The sequence below is a fragment of the Lactuca virosa genome, chromosome 6 (assembly GCF_052849685.1).
Source record: "Lactuca virosa cultivar CGN04683 chromosome 6, Lactuca_virosa_CGN04683_v6, whole genome shotgun sequence".
Lineage (NCBI taxonomy): Eukaryota > Viridiplantae > Streptophyta > Magnoliopsida > Asterales > Asteraceae > Lactuca > Lactuca virosa.
This window is the reverse complement of record NC_136431.1, coordinates 253,558,194-253,576,981: the sequence shown is the minus strand read 5'-3', so window position 1 is coordinate 253,576,981 and position 18,788 is coordinate 253,558,194.

The following is an 18,788-nucleotide window of genomic DNA, read 5'->3' as shown; positions in this document are numbered from 1 at the left end:
GATAGAAGAAGGACTCCTCGTGGCAAATAGGGTATCATCAGAAGAGAACCCATCAGATCCCCTCACAAAGGGACTAGCTAGGGTTAGGCATTTGCAGCATGCAAGGCACATCGGGCTGATGGATGATATTAGTTTTACAGATTAGATAGCTATTTCTGAAACTTGTAAAATGTAATTGACATTTGATGATTAAATAAAAGTTGTTGTTTATTTATAAGTAAGGTGTTCCTATCTTTTGTCAGTTGTTTACTATTGTTTAAATTTTGCATGTTTTGACTTCCAGAATAATTACTTTATTCAAACTTTCCATAGTCATTCATATGTTGGAAGTAGGTATGAATCAAGACTGTCATGAATTGGGCTTGTAGATGTCTAAGGTGTTAGACATAGCAAAAGTTGCTACAACATTCATGAGTGCTCATAAGTTCTGAGTATTGGATTAAACCCACGCTCACTTATATCACTTCATGGAATTTATCTCGAGTGATCATGAGACGGTAATATCATATAAGTCTTCAAACCTATAGGTATAAGTTGTTGCCTATGAGTTGGTTGTGCATTGATTGCACGAAAACACATCAGTAACTTGATGTTATAAAATGTGCCTTTGTGTATGATTCAGCAAGTACTAGAACAAGCATATGAGTCGAAGTTTATCTGTTCCTTTTGGTCCTTGGAGGATTAAAAGCGATATCTGGACCCCTCGATGATTTTTTTTTGACCTATGTACCGGGCCCGGACAGAACCAAATTGATGTGTTCAGTTTAGTTCTATGTCAAACAAATCAGAAATCGGGAAACAAACTGTTGGACGATAAGTATGACATTTTCCATGTATTTTTCTGGCTGATATCTAGAACAAAGGATTATATGATCACTTATCTTAAATGACACTTCATAGTTCAGCAGAGTTTTAAGAGCTACGATTGCTGGTCGGTTCCTAAAGTCATACTATAGTTATCGGACATATCCAAGTGGGAGACTGTTGGATAAGGTGTCTAAGTCTATAACTATATTTGGTATGTACTTGACCCGACCCGGCATGGTCCATTTGGGTTGCACTTCACCGAAACAATTTATATGGATAATCTTTTGAGAATAGTATAGTTATGATTTATTAATATATTATTAGTTATAATATATTAATATGAAATCATATTATTTAATTAGTATTGATCAAGAATTAATTTAGTGATCAAAAGGAACTAATTAAATATGGACTCTTATATATATAGAATGGGCCAAATTCATTTAGGATGGGCTAAGCTTGCATGGATAGTCCATGGAGTTTTTAACCCATGGATCCTATGGAAATGAAAGGCCATTGGTATTAGGGTTTACATGGATGTAACCCTAATCCTCCATACTATATAAAGAGGTCTTTGGCACATGAAATGGCACGAGTGTGTGAGTACAAAGGGTGGGTCGATTTCTACTTGGTGCATACTATTATCTCAAGTCTTCCAAGGTGTTTTGGTGATTTGTGATTCCACTTGAGGCATCCACATTATTGGTGCTAGGATCTCAAGACTCCAAGCAATCAACCACAAGAAAAGTTATGTTATTCTACTAAATTTTTTATATTACAAGTACCCCATAACATGCTAGTTAGGTTGAGAACCTTGGAAATCAAATTTGCATGTATAATAGAGAAAACATAGATCCAAGGTTTCTAGGGTTGCATGTACACCATAGGAGTGTTAGAATGCTCAAAACCCATCAAAGAGATCATCCGAAAGAACAGATTCTTGGTGATCCAAATTCTAGTGCCTTAACACGAGCCTAGATTCGAGCCAAAAATGAGGTTTTAAATGTTCATCAAGAATTCTTTATGTTTAATGTTTTCATTTCGAAATTAGAACAAAAAAGAGTAAAGAGTGCATTAGAACATCCAAATTGGATTGTTGCAATGCAATATGAACTTGTTGAATTTGAACGAAACAAGGTTTGGAGATTAGTTCCTAAACCTGAAGATATTTCAATAATTGGTTTGATTTGGATTTTTAGAATAAAACAGACAAAGAAGGCAATATTGTTCGAAACAAAGCGAGACTAGTCGTAAAAGGTTATTCACAACAAAAAGGTATTGATTATGAGGAAACCTTTGCCCTTGTCGCAAGACTCGAGGCGGTACAAATTTTTCTTGCCTATGCAGCCCACAAGGATTTCGACGTCTCCTAAATGGATGTCAAATGATCATTCCTCAATGATGTTCTGGAAGAAACCGTGAATGTAGAACAACCACCAGGTCTCATTAACGATAAGTAAGGGATCATCTGATGCTCGTTCAAATTTTTTGAAACAAGCACCCCGTACCTGATATTAAACTCTCATAATTTTTTTGAAAATCGCTAAATTTAAACAAGGGTCCGTTGCTCCTACTTTATTTCGAAAGAAAGTAGGAGATCATCTGATGTTCGTTAAAATTTATGTCGATGACATTATCTTTGGTTCGACTGATCCTTCAATTTCTAACGAATTTAAGGAACAAATGAAAAGCAAATTCAAAATTAGTATGATGGGTAAAATCAATAACTTTTTGGGTTTAAATATTCGTCAAAGCAGGGAAGGAATCTTTATCAATCAAGAGAAATATACTCAAAACTTGCTTGAGAGATTTGGTATGATGAATAGCACGAAAGTCAAAGTACCTATGGTTGTTGGCACGCGCTTAAGTGCTTCATTGGATAAGCCTGATGTGGATGTAACGACGTATAGGAGCATGATCGATTCGCTTTTGTATTTAACTGCAAGTTAACATGAGATTATTTTTGTCTTATGTAATTGTGCTAGGTACCAATCGAATCCCAAAGAACCCCATCTTACTGCAGTCAAGAATATATTTCGATACCTCAAAGGAACAGTTTAGTTAGGATTATGGTATCCTTCGAAGATAGGATTTTTTATCCAAGCATTATCTGAAGCGGACCTGGGTGAATGTCAATTGCATCGAAAAAACACAACTCGAGGGTGTCAATTTCTGAACGGCAAACTTGTGAGTTGGCAATCGAAAAGGCAAACCTGTGTTTCTATTTCGACCACAAAAGCAGAATACATTGATGCAGCTGCGTGCACATCACAAGTGATTTGGATTAAAAGCCAATTGCATGATTATGCAATCAACATGAAGAAAATACCTTTATATTCCGATTCTCAAAGTGTAAATCGCAATTGTCACAATCCGGTCCAACATTCGAAAACAAAACATATTGCTCTTCGATATCATTTTATCAAAGACCACGTTGAAGATGGCAACATTGAAGTCCATTTTGTCAAAACAATAAATCAACTTGCTGATATTTTCACAAAACCTTTAGATGAAAAATCATTATTGAGTATTTTAAATGGACTAGGAATGATGGACGCAAGCTCTATTCCACATTCTTATTGAATTTGATTTGAACATAAGCTTTAGCTTACTTTTGATTGTTTTATTACTTTCGATTAGTGGGTATAACTTTTGTGTGTTTTTATTCACTTTCGACTGTTTGTGTTCTATTTAGAGGTTATTGTTTATGTTAAGCGTTCGACTACATTCGCATTTGACTTCTTTTTGAATCATTCAGTATAGGATTTCAATTCATCTCTGATGGAAGGCTTTCAACGCACACCCTTCTCTTAAATAGGCCTGGCAATGGAGCGGGTTTGGAGCAGATCAGCCTTGATCCAAACGGATTAAGCAATTTCCAAAAGATGATCTAAACCCGAACCATAAACCGCAGGATATTGAATGATTAACTGTAACGCCTGTAGATCCGGGCTAGTCAATTTAGAGACGATAAGCATCAAAAATGACTTTTTGATGGAAGATTATTTAGAATGATTAATCTTAACCAAGTTGTAGTATATGTCACAAGGTTTCCAAAAATATAAAGAACGCCGAAATCCGAGTTATAACGAAGAATTTATGACCTGTCGAAGTTTTGCGACAGAACCGGCACGACACAGCGCGACGTAAATAGTGAATTTACGATAGAGCGATATTTGGATTTAGCGATCTAAACGAAAGTCGTAGAATACGATAAACCGAGAGCGTGTATGAAAAGAACGCCCAAATCTGACTTCGTATGAGGAAGTTATGATTTTTCGAAGTTTCGGCTTAGCAGTGTACAACCCGAAGTTCGAATATGAGATCGAACGATATTTAGCTGAAACAATCTAAACAAGAATTGAAGATATCGTCGATAGTAGTCCAACGGTGAAAAGACAGACGAAAACAGACGTCAGATGAAGGAGTTGTGAATTTCTAACGGAGTTTTCCTGTCCCGACCTACTAAAAATAATATATTAGTAATATATTAAAAATAGAATCAAAATTAGCCGACAAAGTCTAAACGAGAGTTGTAGAGCATAATCTCACCTACGCGTGTATATAAAGAACGTCGAAAACGGAGCTCGTATGAGAAAGTTATGAATTTCTGAAGTTCGGGGCGCGAACCCCAAAGCTGTGTCAGGGACCACGACGTGAAAACAGTGTTCACGACGTGAACTGACTTCTGACGCCTTCTGGAGCCTGACAGAGCAAGTGGACGGATGACACATGCAATGACGTTTATGCCCACGACGTGGGAGCACTGTTCACGACGTGAAAAATCGAGAAAACAGCCGTATAAATAGATTTGAAGGGGCAGCCGTTTGTGGTTGCCAAATCTCTTCTCTCTTACCCGTATTACATCGATTTACGTGCAAAGAAGTACCCCCAAAGCCCCGATATCATCCCGAGACCCGAAACGAGTCCCGAAGCTCCAAAGATCCCGAGAAGAAAAGAGTTTCTGAGCCGAAGCTCTGCCCGCGAGAAGCCCGGTGTGTGAAGAGATCACAGTTTCACCAAAGAATTACTGCTTTAAGAGCCGTAGTGTTGTCCGATCATCGTATTATCAAGTGAGCGTGTAGTTACTTTCTTCTAACACATAAATATGAAGTATTTGCTATGAAATACGTGCTATGTATTTATATATTGTTTGTTTATTTGATATGGTGTGGAATGAATGTTTTATATAGGTTTTAAATGAGTTAAACTGTATATGTATTTTGTATCTACAAATATGTTGGGTAGAACATAGGTAAATGAGATTGTTGGTGTGTGATAAAAGATGAGTTGGATAATGAGATAAAAGGGTGAAGAGGTTAGTTTTAGATTCGTGAGTATGGATCAGATCAGGAGGTTAGTTTTAGATCCGTGAGTATGGATCAGATCAGGAGGTTAGTTCTAAATCCGGGAGTACGGATTATGTATTTTTTGAACTATACGTTCATCTGATAAGGTATCATGTCCACAATCCCTTTCATGAACATGATTTTAATACAAGTATTGATTAAAGTATTAAATATATATGTATGTGAAGTATTTGTTATTGCCCGAAATACGTGCTAGATATATTTAATGATATGCAACGTGCGAATCAGTTACGGTTCAATATGTGTTAAGATGTGAATATATGATATTATTACTCAAAACTCTGTGATAAGTATACACTAGTTAGTGTTGCCTAAACGGAGATAGTATCGAAAATTGATTATAAACTTCGTAGGATTGCCTAGTGATGGGTTAAGACTTAAAAATGGATGTTTAGTTCAATTAAGTTTGGACATTGGGTAGCCTCTTATTGAGAGTACGTGTGTGGTGAGATCGATGATCGGTGGAGTACGTCTTACGTATAAAAGTATATTTTATGTACGAAATCCTTTTCAAAGCCATGTGTCTTTGGTGCTGCTTGCGCCGAGGTATTATTATGTTCTCGGGTACGAGTCCTACGCATACCAGAGTACTATAGTGTGCCAGAAGTACTATCATGTACAAAGTATTTTTGACACTATTGTGTGTCGGTTACGGGAGCGTACGGGAGTACTCTATTAGTATTTCCCCATACTTTTATTTTGAAGGACCTTTGGAGTCATCGTTTCTTTCTTTTATGAAGTGATCGAACGAGCTTTATATGTCAGCGTTTCTTTTCAAGAAGTAATTGAGGGAACTTCGTAGACTACCTAATAAAGTGTGTCGGTAATAGACCACTAATAGGTATGTTTGGTGTTATATTGCTGGATAGGGTGAGTCTGGGGGTAAAATACCTTACGATATTCAGACCACTGCTAGGCAAAGTTCGATGCTGGATAGGGTAAGTCTGGGGGTAAAATACCTCACGATATTCGGACCACGGCTAGGGATTTTTATCTAGATAACTACCCCTGACTTAATTGTCTTGTGATTCTTTTTTTTTACGAACGAAGGTTCGTGGTGAAACTTATTCCATTCCCCTCATTGATGTCTTTCTTGATCCTCGTTTGCTGCCAGGGAATTTCTGCAGCAGCTTCATCAGTTCGTCGTTCTTATCGATTCCTTAGACTAGATCTCGTAAGATCATTGTGTAGGGTCAGTATGTGGGGATCGATGGGATGGGATAGATTGTTTTAGAAAATATGATATATATATATATATATATATATATATATATATATATATATATATATATATATATATATATATATGTGTGTGTGTGTGTGTGTGTGTGTGTGTGTGTTAATTAATAATAGTGGTCTTGCTGGATTTAGATATACATTATTATCACATTGTTTTTGAACTAGGTGTTCATTAAGCATTTTGAACTAAGTATTCACTAGCTGTTTTTAAACTAGGTGTTCATTAAGTATTTTGAACTAAGTGTTCACCAGATGTTTTGAACTTATGTGTTCATCAGGTATTTTCGAACTGAGTGTTTAATGGATGTTTTGAACCATGTGTTTATCAGGTGTTTTTGAACCATGTGTTCATTAGAGGATTGTGTTCATTAAGTATTTTTGAACTAGATGTGTTCACCAGATGTTTTGAATTAAGTGTTTACTAGGAGTGTTATAACTAGGTATTCACTAAGTAGGTTGAACTAAGTGTTTACCGGTTGTAATTTGAGGACCTGGGCAGTGGTGGACTTTGTGTCAATTCCTTAGGTCAATCCTTAGGAATAAATGAAAAAATGATAGTTGATTTTTAGGGTAAATCCTTATGAAATAAAAGAGATAATGGGGATGAGTGTTTTGGATTGATTAATGATTGAATATAATAAATATATTATTGTGGGCCGAAAACCCTATATGCTCACCAGGCTCCCAAGCCTGACCCACTCAGTTTTCTTTGCATTTCAGGTAAAGACACAAGAGTATAAGTTGGTTGACTTGACGAGAGATTCTGGATTATAGACCAGTAGTTGTAAATAACTGCTGAAATGTTAAATTGTACTGTTTACGATTTTTGGTCTGTATCGGAACATGACATCCCGAGGTTATATTATTTAATGAAAAGTACATTCTCTTTGAGAAATGTTTTGATAAAGTTTTATCATATTTTGTTTGGGAACAAATTCCGCAACTGTTTTCTTTAAAAGATTACTCTGATTTTAAAACAAAGCATAAACAAATCAGTCTTTTCTGGCCGTGATTTTGGGGATGTCACATTAAACCCATAACCTTATTCGCCAGATCAACGGATTTCAACCTTTTTACCCGACCCATTTATAATATTAAGTTTAGGCTATAATTACTCATTAAAACACATATAACATGATCACTAAAACCAAAGAACATTCATTCAAAAATAAACTTCAATTATAGCTATATAAATAACATTTCCAAAACAAAAAATATATATATTATTGCAAACTTGCATAAGAAAATGTAGACATCAAATTATCAAATTCAAAATGCATCTTCAAAGAACCCAAAGTCCAACACGATCCACTCGCTCTTTTTTTTATTTTTCCTTGACGGTAGCCAATCTTGTGTAATCACCAACGCTTCTACGGTTTTAGAGGTTAAGGAAGAACGACATTCATCAATTATTCTTCCTCCACTACTAAATGTTGCCTCAGATGCAACACTAGTTGCTGGAACAGCCAATATTGTTGGAACCTGAAAGTGAGCCTTTTGCAATCACTATCTTTGTATGTTCTGTGGTAAGCCTGTTCTGATGTCAGATGGTGTTTCCGAAGTCTGAAAGCAGTTCCGGAGTCGTTTAGTGTTCCAGACCAAAGTCTATGTTTCGGAGTCGATGTTTTGAATGATATTGTCCGAATGTACTTTTGTCCGTATGAATTAATTGTATTTGTCATTTAGCTTGATTTAACACATCATAGGACTTAATCTCTTTTGTCAAATCTAGATAATCAGATTTTCAGAAACATCTCTATTATCTGGTCTTATGTTTGTATTCAGTTTATACGATGTAATATGTTCTCTTATTTAAAGGAGCTTTCCATGATAAATCAAGTGACGGATTGTTCAAACAAATATAGCAATATTCTAGTTTACTTCACTTTCTAAGTTATTCTCTCAAACATTCTAATTGTTCTGCATTTATTGTCTTTACCTTGATCATTATCTTCTCTCTTCATTAATATCTTGACTACTTTGTTGATTGCATTAACTCAGACTCGACTGGTCTTGCCATACTTGACTGGAACATTCCTTAGTAGTAGACATTGATCTTAAGAATTAACTCAAGGTTTGAGTTTTCAAACCTTGTCCATGCGCATCAGATCTCTTGTTCTCACAATTGGTATCAGAGCTTGAGTGGTTGTCCTTTGAATCCATAAGATCAGATTATAGTTGGTTTAAGATTACCTTGGTATTTCAACCATTTCTGTGTTCAGGATAAAAGTTCTTCTATATACCACTTTTTCTTGAAGATATCTTCACTTCAATGGCTGCTTCTAATCCTCAAAAAATGTATTCAATGCAAATAGAAAATAGCGTGGGTTGCTCTACTCGTGCCCCACTGCTAGTTGTTGAAGATTATGATCATTGGAAAGTCAGAATGGAAAGATTTTTACTGACTAAAGAGAAAGGTGAAGATATCTAGAGATCCGTCAAAGAAGGTCCTCATCTTCCAGTTAGAACAACAGTTAGAGATGCTGCTGCTCAACTCATGGGTCAAGATGAAAAACGCCCAGCTCCTGTCACTACTGACGATATTGAGAAGTTGCATGCTGATCAAGTGGCATTCTATGAAATGGTGTTTGGCGTTCCACCATCTCTCTTTGAACACATTAAGATGTGTAAATCCGCTAAAGAGATTTGGGACACTCTTCAAGATTTGATCGAAGGTTCAGAAAATATGAAAGACAAGCGTCTGACATCTGTTGTAAACGAGTTTGACACCTTTACAACAACTCCTGGTGAATCAGTTGCCTCAGCCTCCAACCGATACCGAATCGTAGTCAACAATATGACTGCTCATGGGATTGTCCGAACTCCCTTGGAGTACAATCTTAAGTTCATAAACAGTCTTGGTAAAGGATGGGGAAATGTGAAGTCTTGTCTTCAAAGCAATGGATCTCTGAAGAAGCTGAAGCTTTATCAACTATTTTATGAACTGCAAGGTCATGAATCAAACGTTGCTCAGACCTTAAGAGAACTCTCCGGATGTCCTCTTGCTCTAGTCAGTTCATTTGAACCCTCTATTCCAAATCCATCTATCTCGGGTCCTCTCAAAACCCTTGCTCCACCTGCTCAACCTTCCTTACATATTCTATCTACTCAGAACTATCCTATTGATGGTACTCTTGATTCCGAAGCCATGGAGTCCAAACTCTGTTTTCAGCAAGAGTTTGCACTACTCTCCATGAAATACAAACATCCATTTAATCCATCTCATAAACCTTATCACAATCGTTTTATGCTCCTCATCAAAACAATCCTAAACCTTACTCTGCTCCGCAACAACAAACCACTCCGGAAAACCCACCAGCCTACAAACCAAACATCTCTAAACCCAAATCCACCCAGGAACCTCAGCAGATTCAAAAATCTGACAAACCAAAAATTGTGTGTCATAAGTGTGGACATGCAAACCATTTTGCAAAAGATTGTCTGGCTGATATTCCACTAAAACCAAAGATCAAGGATTATGTTTACTATGCTCGAAGAGCACAAGAGATGGCTGAAAGTGAAAAGGCATTTGTCACCACTGTGACTAGAGATGTGGAAGAATATTGGTCATCCGAAGATGATGATGATATGATCACTGGAAGAAACATGTGTTTGATGGCGAGACAAACCATTAAGTGTGATGAAGGCTATTGGTCTTTAGGGTCAGAAGATGAAGATGAAGATGATGCTGCTGAACCAAACTATTGCTACATGGCCACCAACGATCCACCAGGTCGAAGCATCGTTCAGCAGGTAACATTTATGATTACTGATAATAATTTTGATATGACTCTTTGTGAATCTTATCTGAGCCAGATCCAAACAGATATGAACACCATCTATAGAGCCTATGAGTCAGCCACAGAAGCCAGTGAGAAGAAGGACAGTGAATTGAGTCGTCTTAGGTTACGTTTCGAGGATAAGAAATTTAAAATAGAGTCTTTAGAGCGAGAACTTGTAATGTCAAAAGATGAATGTATCATTCTTAAAGACAAATGTGAAATCACTTATTCTGAAAGAAATGTTTTGATTTCGGATAACAAACGTCTTAATGCCAAAATTGATGCTTTGCATAACTCCATTGACTTGCTTCAAGCAAATCAAAGAATGACACATAACTTTTGTCATCCTTGGTCAAAAGCTCCTGGTCTCGGAAGCGAGTTTCCGAAACCAATAGCTAGTCCCTTGAAGGAGTTACAAAACCTGACCTTCATGGGAGATGTTCCGAACCATAAACATTCGGATACACCTGTTTCTCCCTTGTCGCCCCTTCATGAGACTTCTGACCATTTTGCATCTTTGATTCCTGAGTTTAAACCTATAGTTGTCAAGTGTCCTGATTCCACGCCCCTTCCGCCTCTGACAAACCTAGACCTGAATCGGACCATGGAATTCCACCATAGTGTTTCAAATCGCATTGATTATATTCTGAAACACAATCCTCCTAACAACTGTATTGTTGAGAAAATTCCTCCAGTGACAACTGAACCGGTTACTTCTGAGTTTTCATGGGCATCCTTAGATCATAACGATGAACCTACTAGAAATGTCTCCTCTGCCTCTTGTGAATCAAATTCCTTGGTACCTCTACAACAACCTTGGTGCCCATCAAGCCCAAGTTTGGTAATCCTTCAAATGGTCAGAATTCAAAGTCAACATCTGACCAAAGAAAGAAACCCTCCTTGAACCGAAAAGATGTCATTAGTCCTAAACAAGAAGCCAAAAACGCTGTCAAAAAGGAAGTTAAGTCAAGACAAAATTCTAGATTCCTTGAGAACTCCAAAATGGGTGTATCTCGGAATTGTCATTCCTCAACTCACAGTCAAAACTCCTTCACACCCACTAAGATTCTTAAGAGACCTTCCAATACTCCCAGTCTTGTAGAACAAAAGAAAGTAGTCAGTCCCACTCCATAAAAGTCTAGTGTAAGCACCAAATCTGTCCAAAACAACTCTCCTCGGACTGTTTCACCTGCTTTTATTGCTAAAACTGATGGCACAATTTTTAAACTTCAATCTACAAACTCAAAAGTGCCATCAACCAAAGCTAAAAGTGTTAAGAAATTCCAAAATCTTCCAAACAAAACCTTGTTTGGAAAGTTAAAACACACAAAGATGTGACAACAACTCCGGAAGACACAGTAGTTCCCACTACTCCGGAAGATCAAAGCCCGAAGAAAGTTGTTCCGAACTCTCATGTCATTGAGTATGACTATTGGATAGATGAAAGGACCATGACTTTCTGTTTGTTTCCTAAGGAATCTAGGAACAAACCTTCCAAACCATTTGTTGCTCAGAAGTCACTACCAAAACCCAAGACTCATGCCTTTGTCCCAAAACCGAACTTGGAGCCTAAAAACTCTACATCTCACAAATGTTTGCAGGCACTCTGTGCGTCGGAGCAAGAGACAATATGGTATATTGATAGTGCTTGCTCCATGCACATGACGGGGCAGAAAAACTTTCTGCGAGATCTCAAACTTTCTCCTAATGCTGGTTACGTGACATATGGCAACAACTCCAACTCTCAGATTCGTGGTTATGGCATCCTCACCAATGGAAACTTTTCTATTTCAAATGTAGCCTACGTAGCTAACCTGAAGCACAACCTGATAAGTGTAGCTCAACTCACTGACTCAAATCAGCGTGTTGAATTTTGCAAGAAACATAGCTACGTAATGACCGAAGACAGAAAAGAATGCTTGATCAAGTCAAATCGCAACAAGAACATGTACCCGCTCGATATCAACATGATTATTGGCAAACCTCAACTGTGCCTTCTTTCCAAAGCTGTTCCTGACATCAGTTAGTTATGGCGTCGAAGGCTTGCTCATCTGAATTTTCGCTACATGAATGATCTTGTCTCTGGTGAAATGGTAAGGGGACTACCTCTCCTCAATTTCGAAAATGATCACTTGTGTGTTGCATGTGAGTGTAGTAAGAAGTCAAAGAAGGGTCATCCTGTCATCATTGAAAAATCAATCTCAGAACCATTGGAATTTCGAAAATGATTTATGTGGACCCTCAACTGTAGAAAGTCTTCATCACAAGAAATATATTCTTGTGATTGTTGATGATTTTACAAGGTTCACTTGGGTCTTCTTCCTTAGGATAAAGTTTGAAACAGCCTCTGAACTCATCAATTTCATCAAAGGAACAGAAGTTCTCATCAAACTTCCAATTAGAAGAATCCGAAGTGATAATGGTTCGGAATTCACCAATGGAACCATTGAGAAATTCCTCACTGAGAAAGGAATTAATCACAACTTCTCTGCTCCTTACACTCCACAACAGAACGGTATTGTCGAAAGACGCAACAAAACACTTGTCGAAGCTGCTCGATCTATGCTCAACTTTGCAAATCTTCCACTCTATCTTTGGGCTGAAGCCGTCTCTACGGCATGTTTTACTCAGAATAGAAGTATCATCAATCGACGCCTCAACATGACTCCGTATGAAGCCATGAATGGCCGAAATTCTAGCATCTCTTTTCTTCACGTCTTTGGATATCGATGCTTCATAAAAAACAATCGTGATCAGCTTACAAAGTTTCAACCCAAAGTTGATGAAGCAATTTTTCTTGGTTACTATGCAAAATTAAAGGCGTATCGAGTACTTAATCGTCGTACTCGAGTTATAGAAGAAAGCTTTGATGTTACCTTTGATGACAACTCTGTTCGAAATTCCGATCCTACTCATGTTACTACATATATAATGGAGTCAGATGCTCCTCCTTCGGACTCTCCAAACATTCAAGTAGTTCATGAAGTTGATTTTGAAACCCTCTTCAGACCCTCAGAAACAGCTCTTGATTCGGAATCTCGATCAAGACCAACCACATCCGAAGCTCTGGTCTCCCAAAACATCTCTGGTCCTACTCCTTGTCTTCCTCCATTTGATTCTGAACCATTTCAACCTTCTCAGGTTGAGGGGGAGAATGGTCACTCTTCCCTCGAATCAAATGTGGATGGATTTCAAGATGCAGCTGTTGATTTCTATAATTCCAATCCTATCAACATCGATGAAGAGGAAAACTTCTTTGAATTCCCATCTAAAGATGACATCAACCTATCCGGTTTAGAAGTTCAGGTGGAGCATCATCCAAATAATCAAACTATTTAGGGGGAGCAACACAACCCCATTGAAGATATTGGATCGTCTGTTGCACAAGAACTTCCAAGGTTACATGTTTGGAACAAGGATCATCCTCCAAACCAAGTTATTGGAAACCCAAACGCTGGTCTACAAACCCGCTCTGCCACGAGTGTTGAAAATGAATGTCAGTTTTTGGCATTTATTTCAATGGTTGAACCCAAATCCATCAAAGAAGCACTTGAACATGTTGATTCGATAACAGCCATGCAAGAAGAATTGGCAGAATTTGATAGAAACGAAGTCTGGACTCTCATCCCTCCTCCTCAGAATCATCCCATTATTGGCACTAAATGGATGTTTCAGAATACGTTAGATGATGCATGAGTTATCATTCGAAACAAAGCAAGATTGGTAGCGAAAGGATTCACACAGATTGAAGGACTTGATTACGATGAGACCTTTGCTCCTGTTGCACGTCTTGAAGTTATCAGAATCTTTCTTGCTTATGTTTCTCATAAAGGCTTCAAGGTTTACCAGATGGATGTCAAAAGTGCTTTTCTAAATGGTGAACTTCATACTAAAGTGTATCTTCAACAGCCTCCCGTTTTTGTTAATCTATCATATCCTAACCACTTCTACAAACTCCGGAAAGCTGTTTATGGCCTTAAGCAAGCTCCTCGCGCATGGTACGAGACCCTCGCTGACTTTCTCAAGCGTTCAGGCTTTCAAAGAGGAATTCTAGATCCCACTTTGTTTTGTAGATCAAATGGAAAACAACTGATGCTGGTCCAAATTTATGTCGACGATATCATTTTCAGATCCACTGATTCTTCAATGGTTGCTGACTTTGCTAAGTTGATGGTCAGTAGGTTTCAAATGAGTATCAATCAGGAATTAAGCTTCTTTCTTGGCCTCCAAGTCAAACCGACCAACAGAGGAATTCTCATTCACCAAAGAGAAGTACATTTCAGAACTCCTCAAAAAGTACTCAATGGACACCTATGCCTCAGCCAAGGTACCAATGGGTTTCAGACACAAAATCTTTTCGGAGCCTTCAGGTGTAGCAGTTGATGAAAAGAAGTACAGAGGAATGATTGGATCCATACTCTATCTCACAGGAAGTCATCCGGACATCATGTTTTCAACATGTTTGTGTGCCAGATTTCAAGTCAATCCAAAGATGTCTCATATTTTGGCTGTTAAGCAAATATCCAGATACCTCAAAGGCATAAAGAATCTCGGAATATGGTACCCAGCAAATGAGAGTTTTCTTCTTCAAGCATATTCAGATTCAAACTATGGCGGTCTTCAATTGGACAGAAAAAGCACATCTGGTGGCTGTCAATTTTTAGGTGGCCGATTGGTTAGTTGGTCATCCAAGAAGCAGAATTGCATTGCTATTTCTACAGCCGAAGCAGAATACATTGCTGTTTCCAGCTGTACCTCTGAAGTTCTCTGGATGAAATCTCAACTTTTTGATTATGGTTACCATTTTCAACGCATTCCAATCTATTGTGATTCTCAAAGTGCCATTGCAATTTCGCACAATCCAATTCAGCACTCCATGACAAAGCACATTGACATACAGTACCATTTCATTAAAGATCATGTCTTAAATGGAAACATTGAACTCATTTTTGTTCCATCTGACGATGAAATTGCTGATGTCTTTACTAAGGCATTAGACAAAACCAAATTCAATGATTTTCTGAACAAAATGGGTATGATGATGTCTGATCCTCAGTTCTTTCAAGATACTTGCACTCTCTGATGGAAACATCATATAGAAAATTGGTTCCGAATTCAAAATTATTTTTCATCTCGGAACTATTATCTCTCGGAATACATAGGATCATTTTACTTGTCTTTATCTCTAACCACCACTTGCGTTTATGTTGTACAGTTTATCTTATCATATGAAGTCTGTAATCCACATAGTCACATTGGTCAAACTTTCACCTCGGAATTTACGTCATAAGGTCATCCCGAAATTCAAATCTGGAAAGGTATTGTATTCTAAACTTCGGAATTTGCTCAAATCTCAAATTATGTTCCAGAATTTTTTTCTTTCAAATGCTCTCCGGAACCTTTCGATGGTCATCACTAAATTTCAAAACTCTGTTCCGGAATCTCAAACCGAGTTTCTGTCTTTTGCTCCGGAACATCCTAAAACTTTGCTCCGAAAATATTTTTCAAAATTTTCATTCCGGATATCTTTCTCAAAACTAATTCCGGAATCATTTCCAAATCTTTGTCCCCAGAATTTTTCAAAATCATTCTGGACATTCATTCCGGAACAAATCACGTGCTCTCATTTTCAAAACTTCCGAAATACCATTATTCCGAAATCAAACTCTGTGAAGTCCAAAGGTTTATAAGTTGAAACGTTTCCAACGGTTACTTTTTTCGATACCTATCCTGTATCCTTGAAATCCGCACCACTTTGCACGTCTCCGAAAAGCAAACATCCCATCACTCAATCGGCAGTTTCTTATTTTCGCCTTGAGCCAATAAGAACTTTCGTCTTTACAGGTCAAATCACCCCAAAAATAGCAAAACATTAAATGTGACCCATTTCCAATTACGGATCTCATCATTACACTTCTTAACCTGACCCATTCCCATCACCTATAAAAGCCTCTTTAAACCCTCATTTGTCTCTTTACGCGCTCACATCTCTCCAAACCCTCACATCTCCTTCAGTGTTCTTGTGTTCTTGAAGCTATCATCCCAAATTCATCAATGGCGTCTTCTTCTCCTACTAAAAAATCTCAAACTGCTACACAGACCTCGAAATCCATCCCGAAGAAGAAGTCCTCCAAGGGTTCATCATCAACAATGTCCACTGAACTGTTTCTCAGGGAAACAACTCAACTGTTCTCCCTCGACCCCAACGATTATGATGAATCGATTCAAGTGATGATCGAGTTCATTGCTCATCACCCAATTTCAGTACCTCTCTCACAGGTTCCAGACCCTCCCATTCCTCTTTCTCTACTGCATTTAGCCTTTGGTCGTATCAAGATTGAAAACGGAGTTCTGGAAACACGAATCACTGGTGATCGAATTGTGCCCATTCACAAATCGACGTTCTTGAAAGCAATTGGGGTTGAAGAAAACCCACCAAACTTCATTGTTGAAGAGCCTACAACTGAAGAGTTTCAGTCGTTTCTGAATCACATTGTGTATAACGAAGAGTACAAATCCAAGAACTTCAAGAAATCAGTTGTGTCCGAGTTATGGATTGTCTTAATGAACTTCATCATTCGAGGTTTATCGGGCAATCATCATGGTACAGATTGATTGAGCAAATATTGGTTGTATGTGGTCTACAGCATCTACTCCGGAAGAACCAATGTCGTTGATTTTTCCGAAGTGCTATGGCAAGACTTTCGGAAGTTTGCCATTAACCGTAATCCTCATGAGATCTCTAGTCCTAGATTTTGGGCTCTCACTATTCAACAGCTATACAAGGAACGTCAAGAACCCATTCCTGTCAATGTCATTCCGGAAGAGGTATTTCTCTCTTTTAAAACTATCAAGACCTATCGCCTTCCGGACCAAAGGTCTTTCGGGCCTGTTAGACGTTTACCAGCACATATGTTAGCCCTTATCCCGTCCGATTCTCTTTACTTGAAACAACATTTAGAGACTTTGGTTTTGTATAGCCGTACACAATCTACCCACGTCTCTATTGAGCCCATTTTGGACGAGGCAAAGTAGTGCCTTCCGGAGGCAAGAAAAAGAACTCCACTAAACGAAAGACTTCACCCTCAAAGCCTAAGGCCAAAAAGAGATCCAAAGTCGACTCTTCCTCTCAACAAGAAGGAGTCAAGGACATTCAGGCTGACTTTGGCCATCCATCCACCACTCCTGCCCACTCATCCGAGGCACCTCTCAAACTATCATCCTCTTCTTCGGAACCTGCCAATGAACAACACAATCTGGAGGATACCGTCCAAGACACTCCTGAAGGTGAAACTGAGTCCACCCCCAAAAACATCAACGTTGTCCCCTCTCTTCCTAACTCTCCTCAACAGCAACCTAATCCAGAAGATGTCAAGAACAAGTCCCGGAATTCCACTTCGGACACCGTATCTTCCGCAGGAGACCACGTTGATCCTTTTGCCCTCCTTGAAATCCGAGACTCCGTTTCTGAGACCATGAAGAAATTAAACACACTAGAAGCTTCAATGGTCGGACTCAACACCAGACTTGACGTCAAGATTTCTGGATTGGATTCCAAATTGGAATAAATCCTAAAATCCTTGTCCGCAGTCAACACGTCCGGACCAACCATTGTTGAATGTGAAGCCTAACTTGATCAGCTTATCTCTCCCCGGCTCAAACACACCATAGAAGAGGTTGAACATAATTATGATGCTTCTTTTGATCATTACTTGGATGCAATCACCCAGATGTTGAAGGTTCATGATGACCTAGTTGCTGCCACAAATGACCTCATCAAGAAAACTCATGTCCGTCATGAGAATCAAATTCAACGACTGGAGAAGGAGATTCGGAAGAAAGATGAAATGAACCTCATCATGCAGCAAGTTCTCCTTAAGCTTCTCCAAGCCTGTTGGAACATTATGGATGTTCCAAACAACAAATTCGATGAAATGTTGTCTATTCTTCAGGAGTTGTTTAATCATTTCAAGGCCCAACCCCCACCATTGAAGCCTATGACACCCTGACCCTTCACCTCAACACCAGCTTTCAGAAGGTGTTTGAGAGATTCTCTGATTTGAAGGAGTAACTTTTCCTTGCACCGGTTGTTAGGCCCACCATTACAAGAGGGGGAGAAGGTCCAAGTCAACCCTGGAAATCTGCATCGGAATATCAGCTCCAAGATGAAAATGAAACTTCTGATGACAGTGTTCAAGTTCTTTCAGGTATCCTAGGTGTTGAGGATGATGATGAGAATGGGGATGAAGATGTGTTTGTAACAAATGGAGTGTTAGGACTGCAAGCTCTAAGGAAGTTCCCTGCCAAGGTCCTTACAGACGAGGAACAACGAATATGGTCCGCAATATCATGGCCATCCACTGTGGCTGAAGTTCTAAATAAGAGCATTGAAATGGCTAAGGTCAAAAGAGAATTGACTGTTGTTGCTTTCCGAGCCACTACCTCGATGCTGCCTCCGATTTTGACCCCAAAAATCGCTCCTATCGATGAAGGCTCTCCTCTCTAGAAGCCTGATGACATTCCGGAAGAGCCTTTGCCTTCCTCTCCTCCAAAGTTCATAATCGATGAAAATATGCAACACATCCTCTCC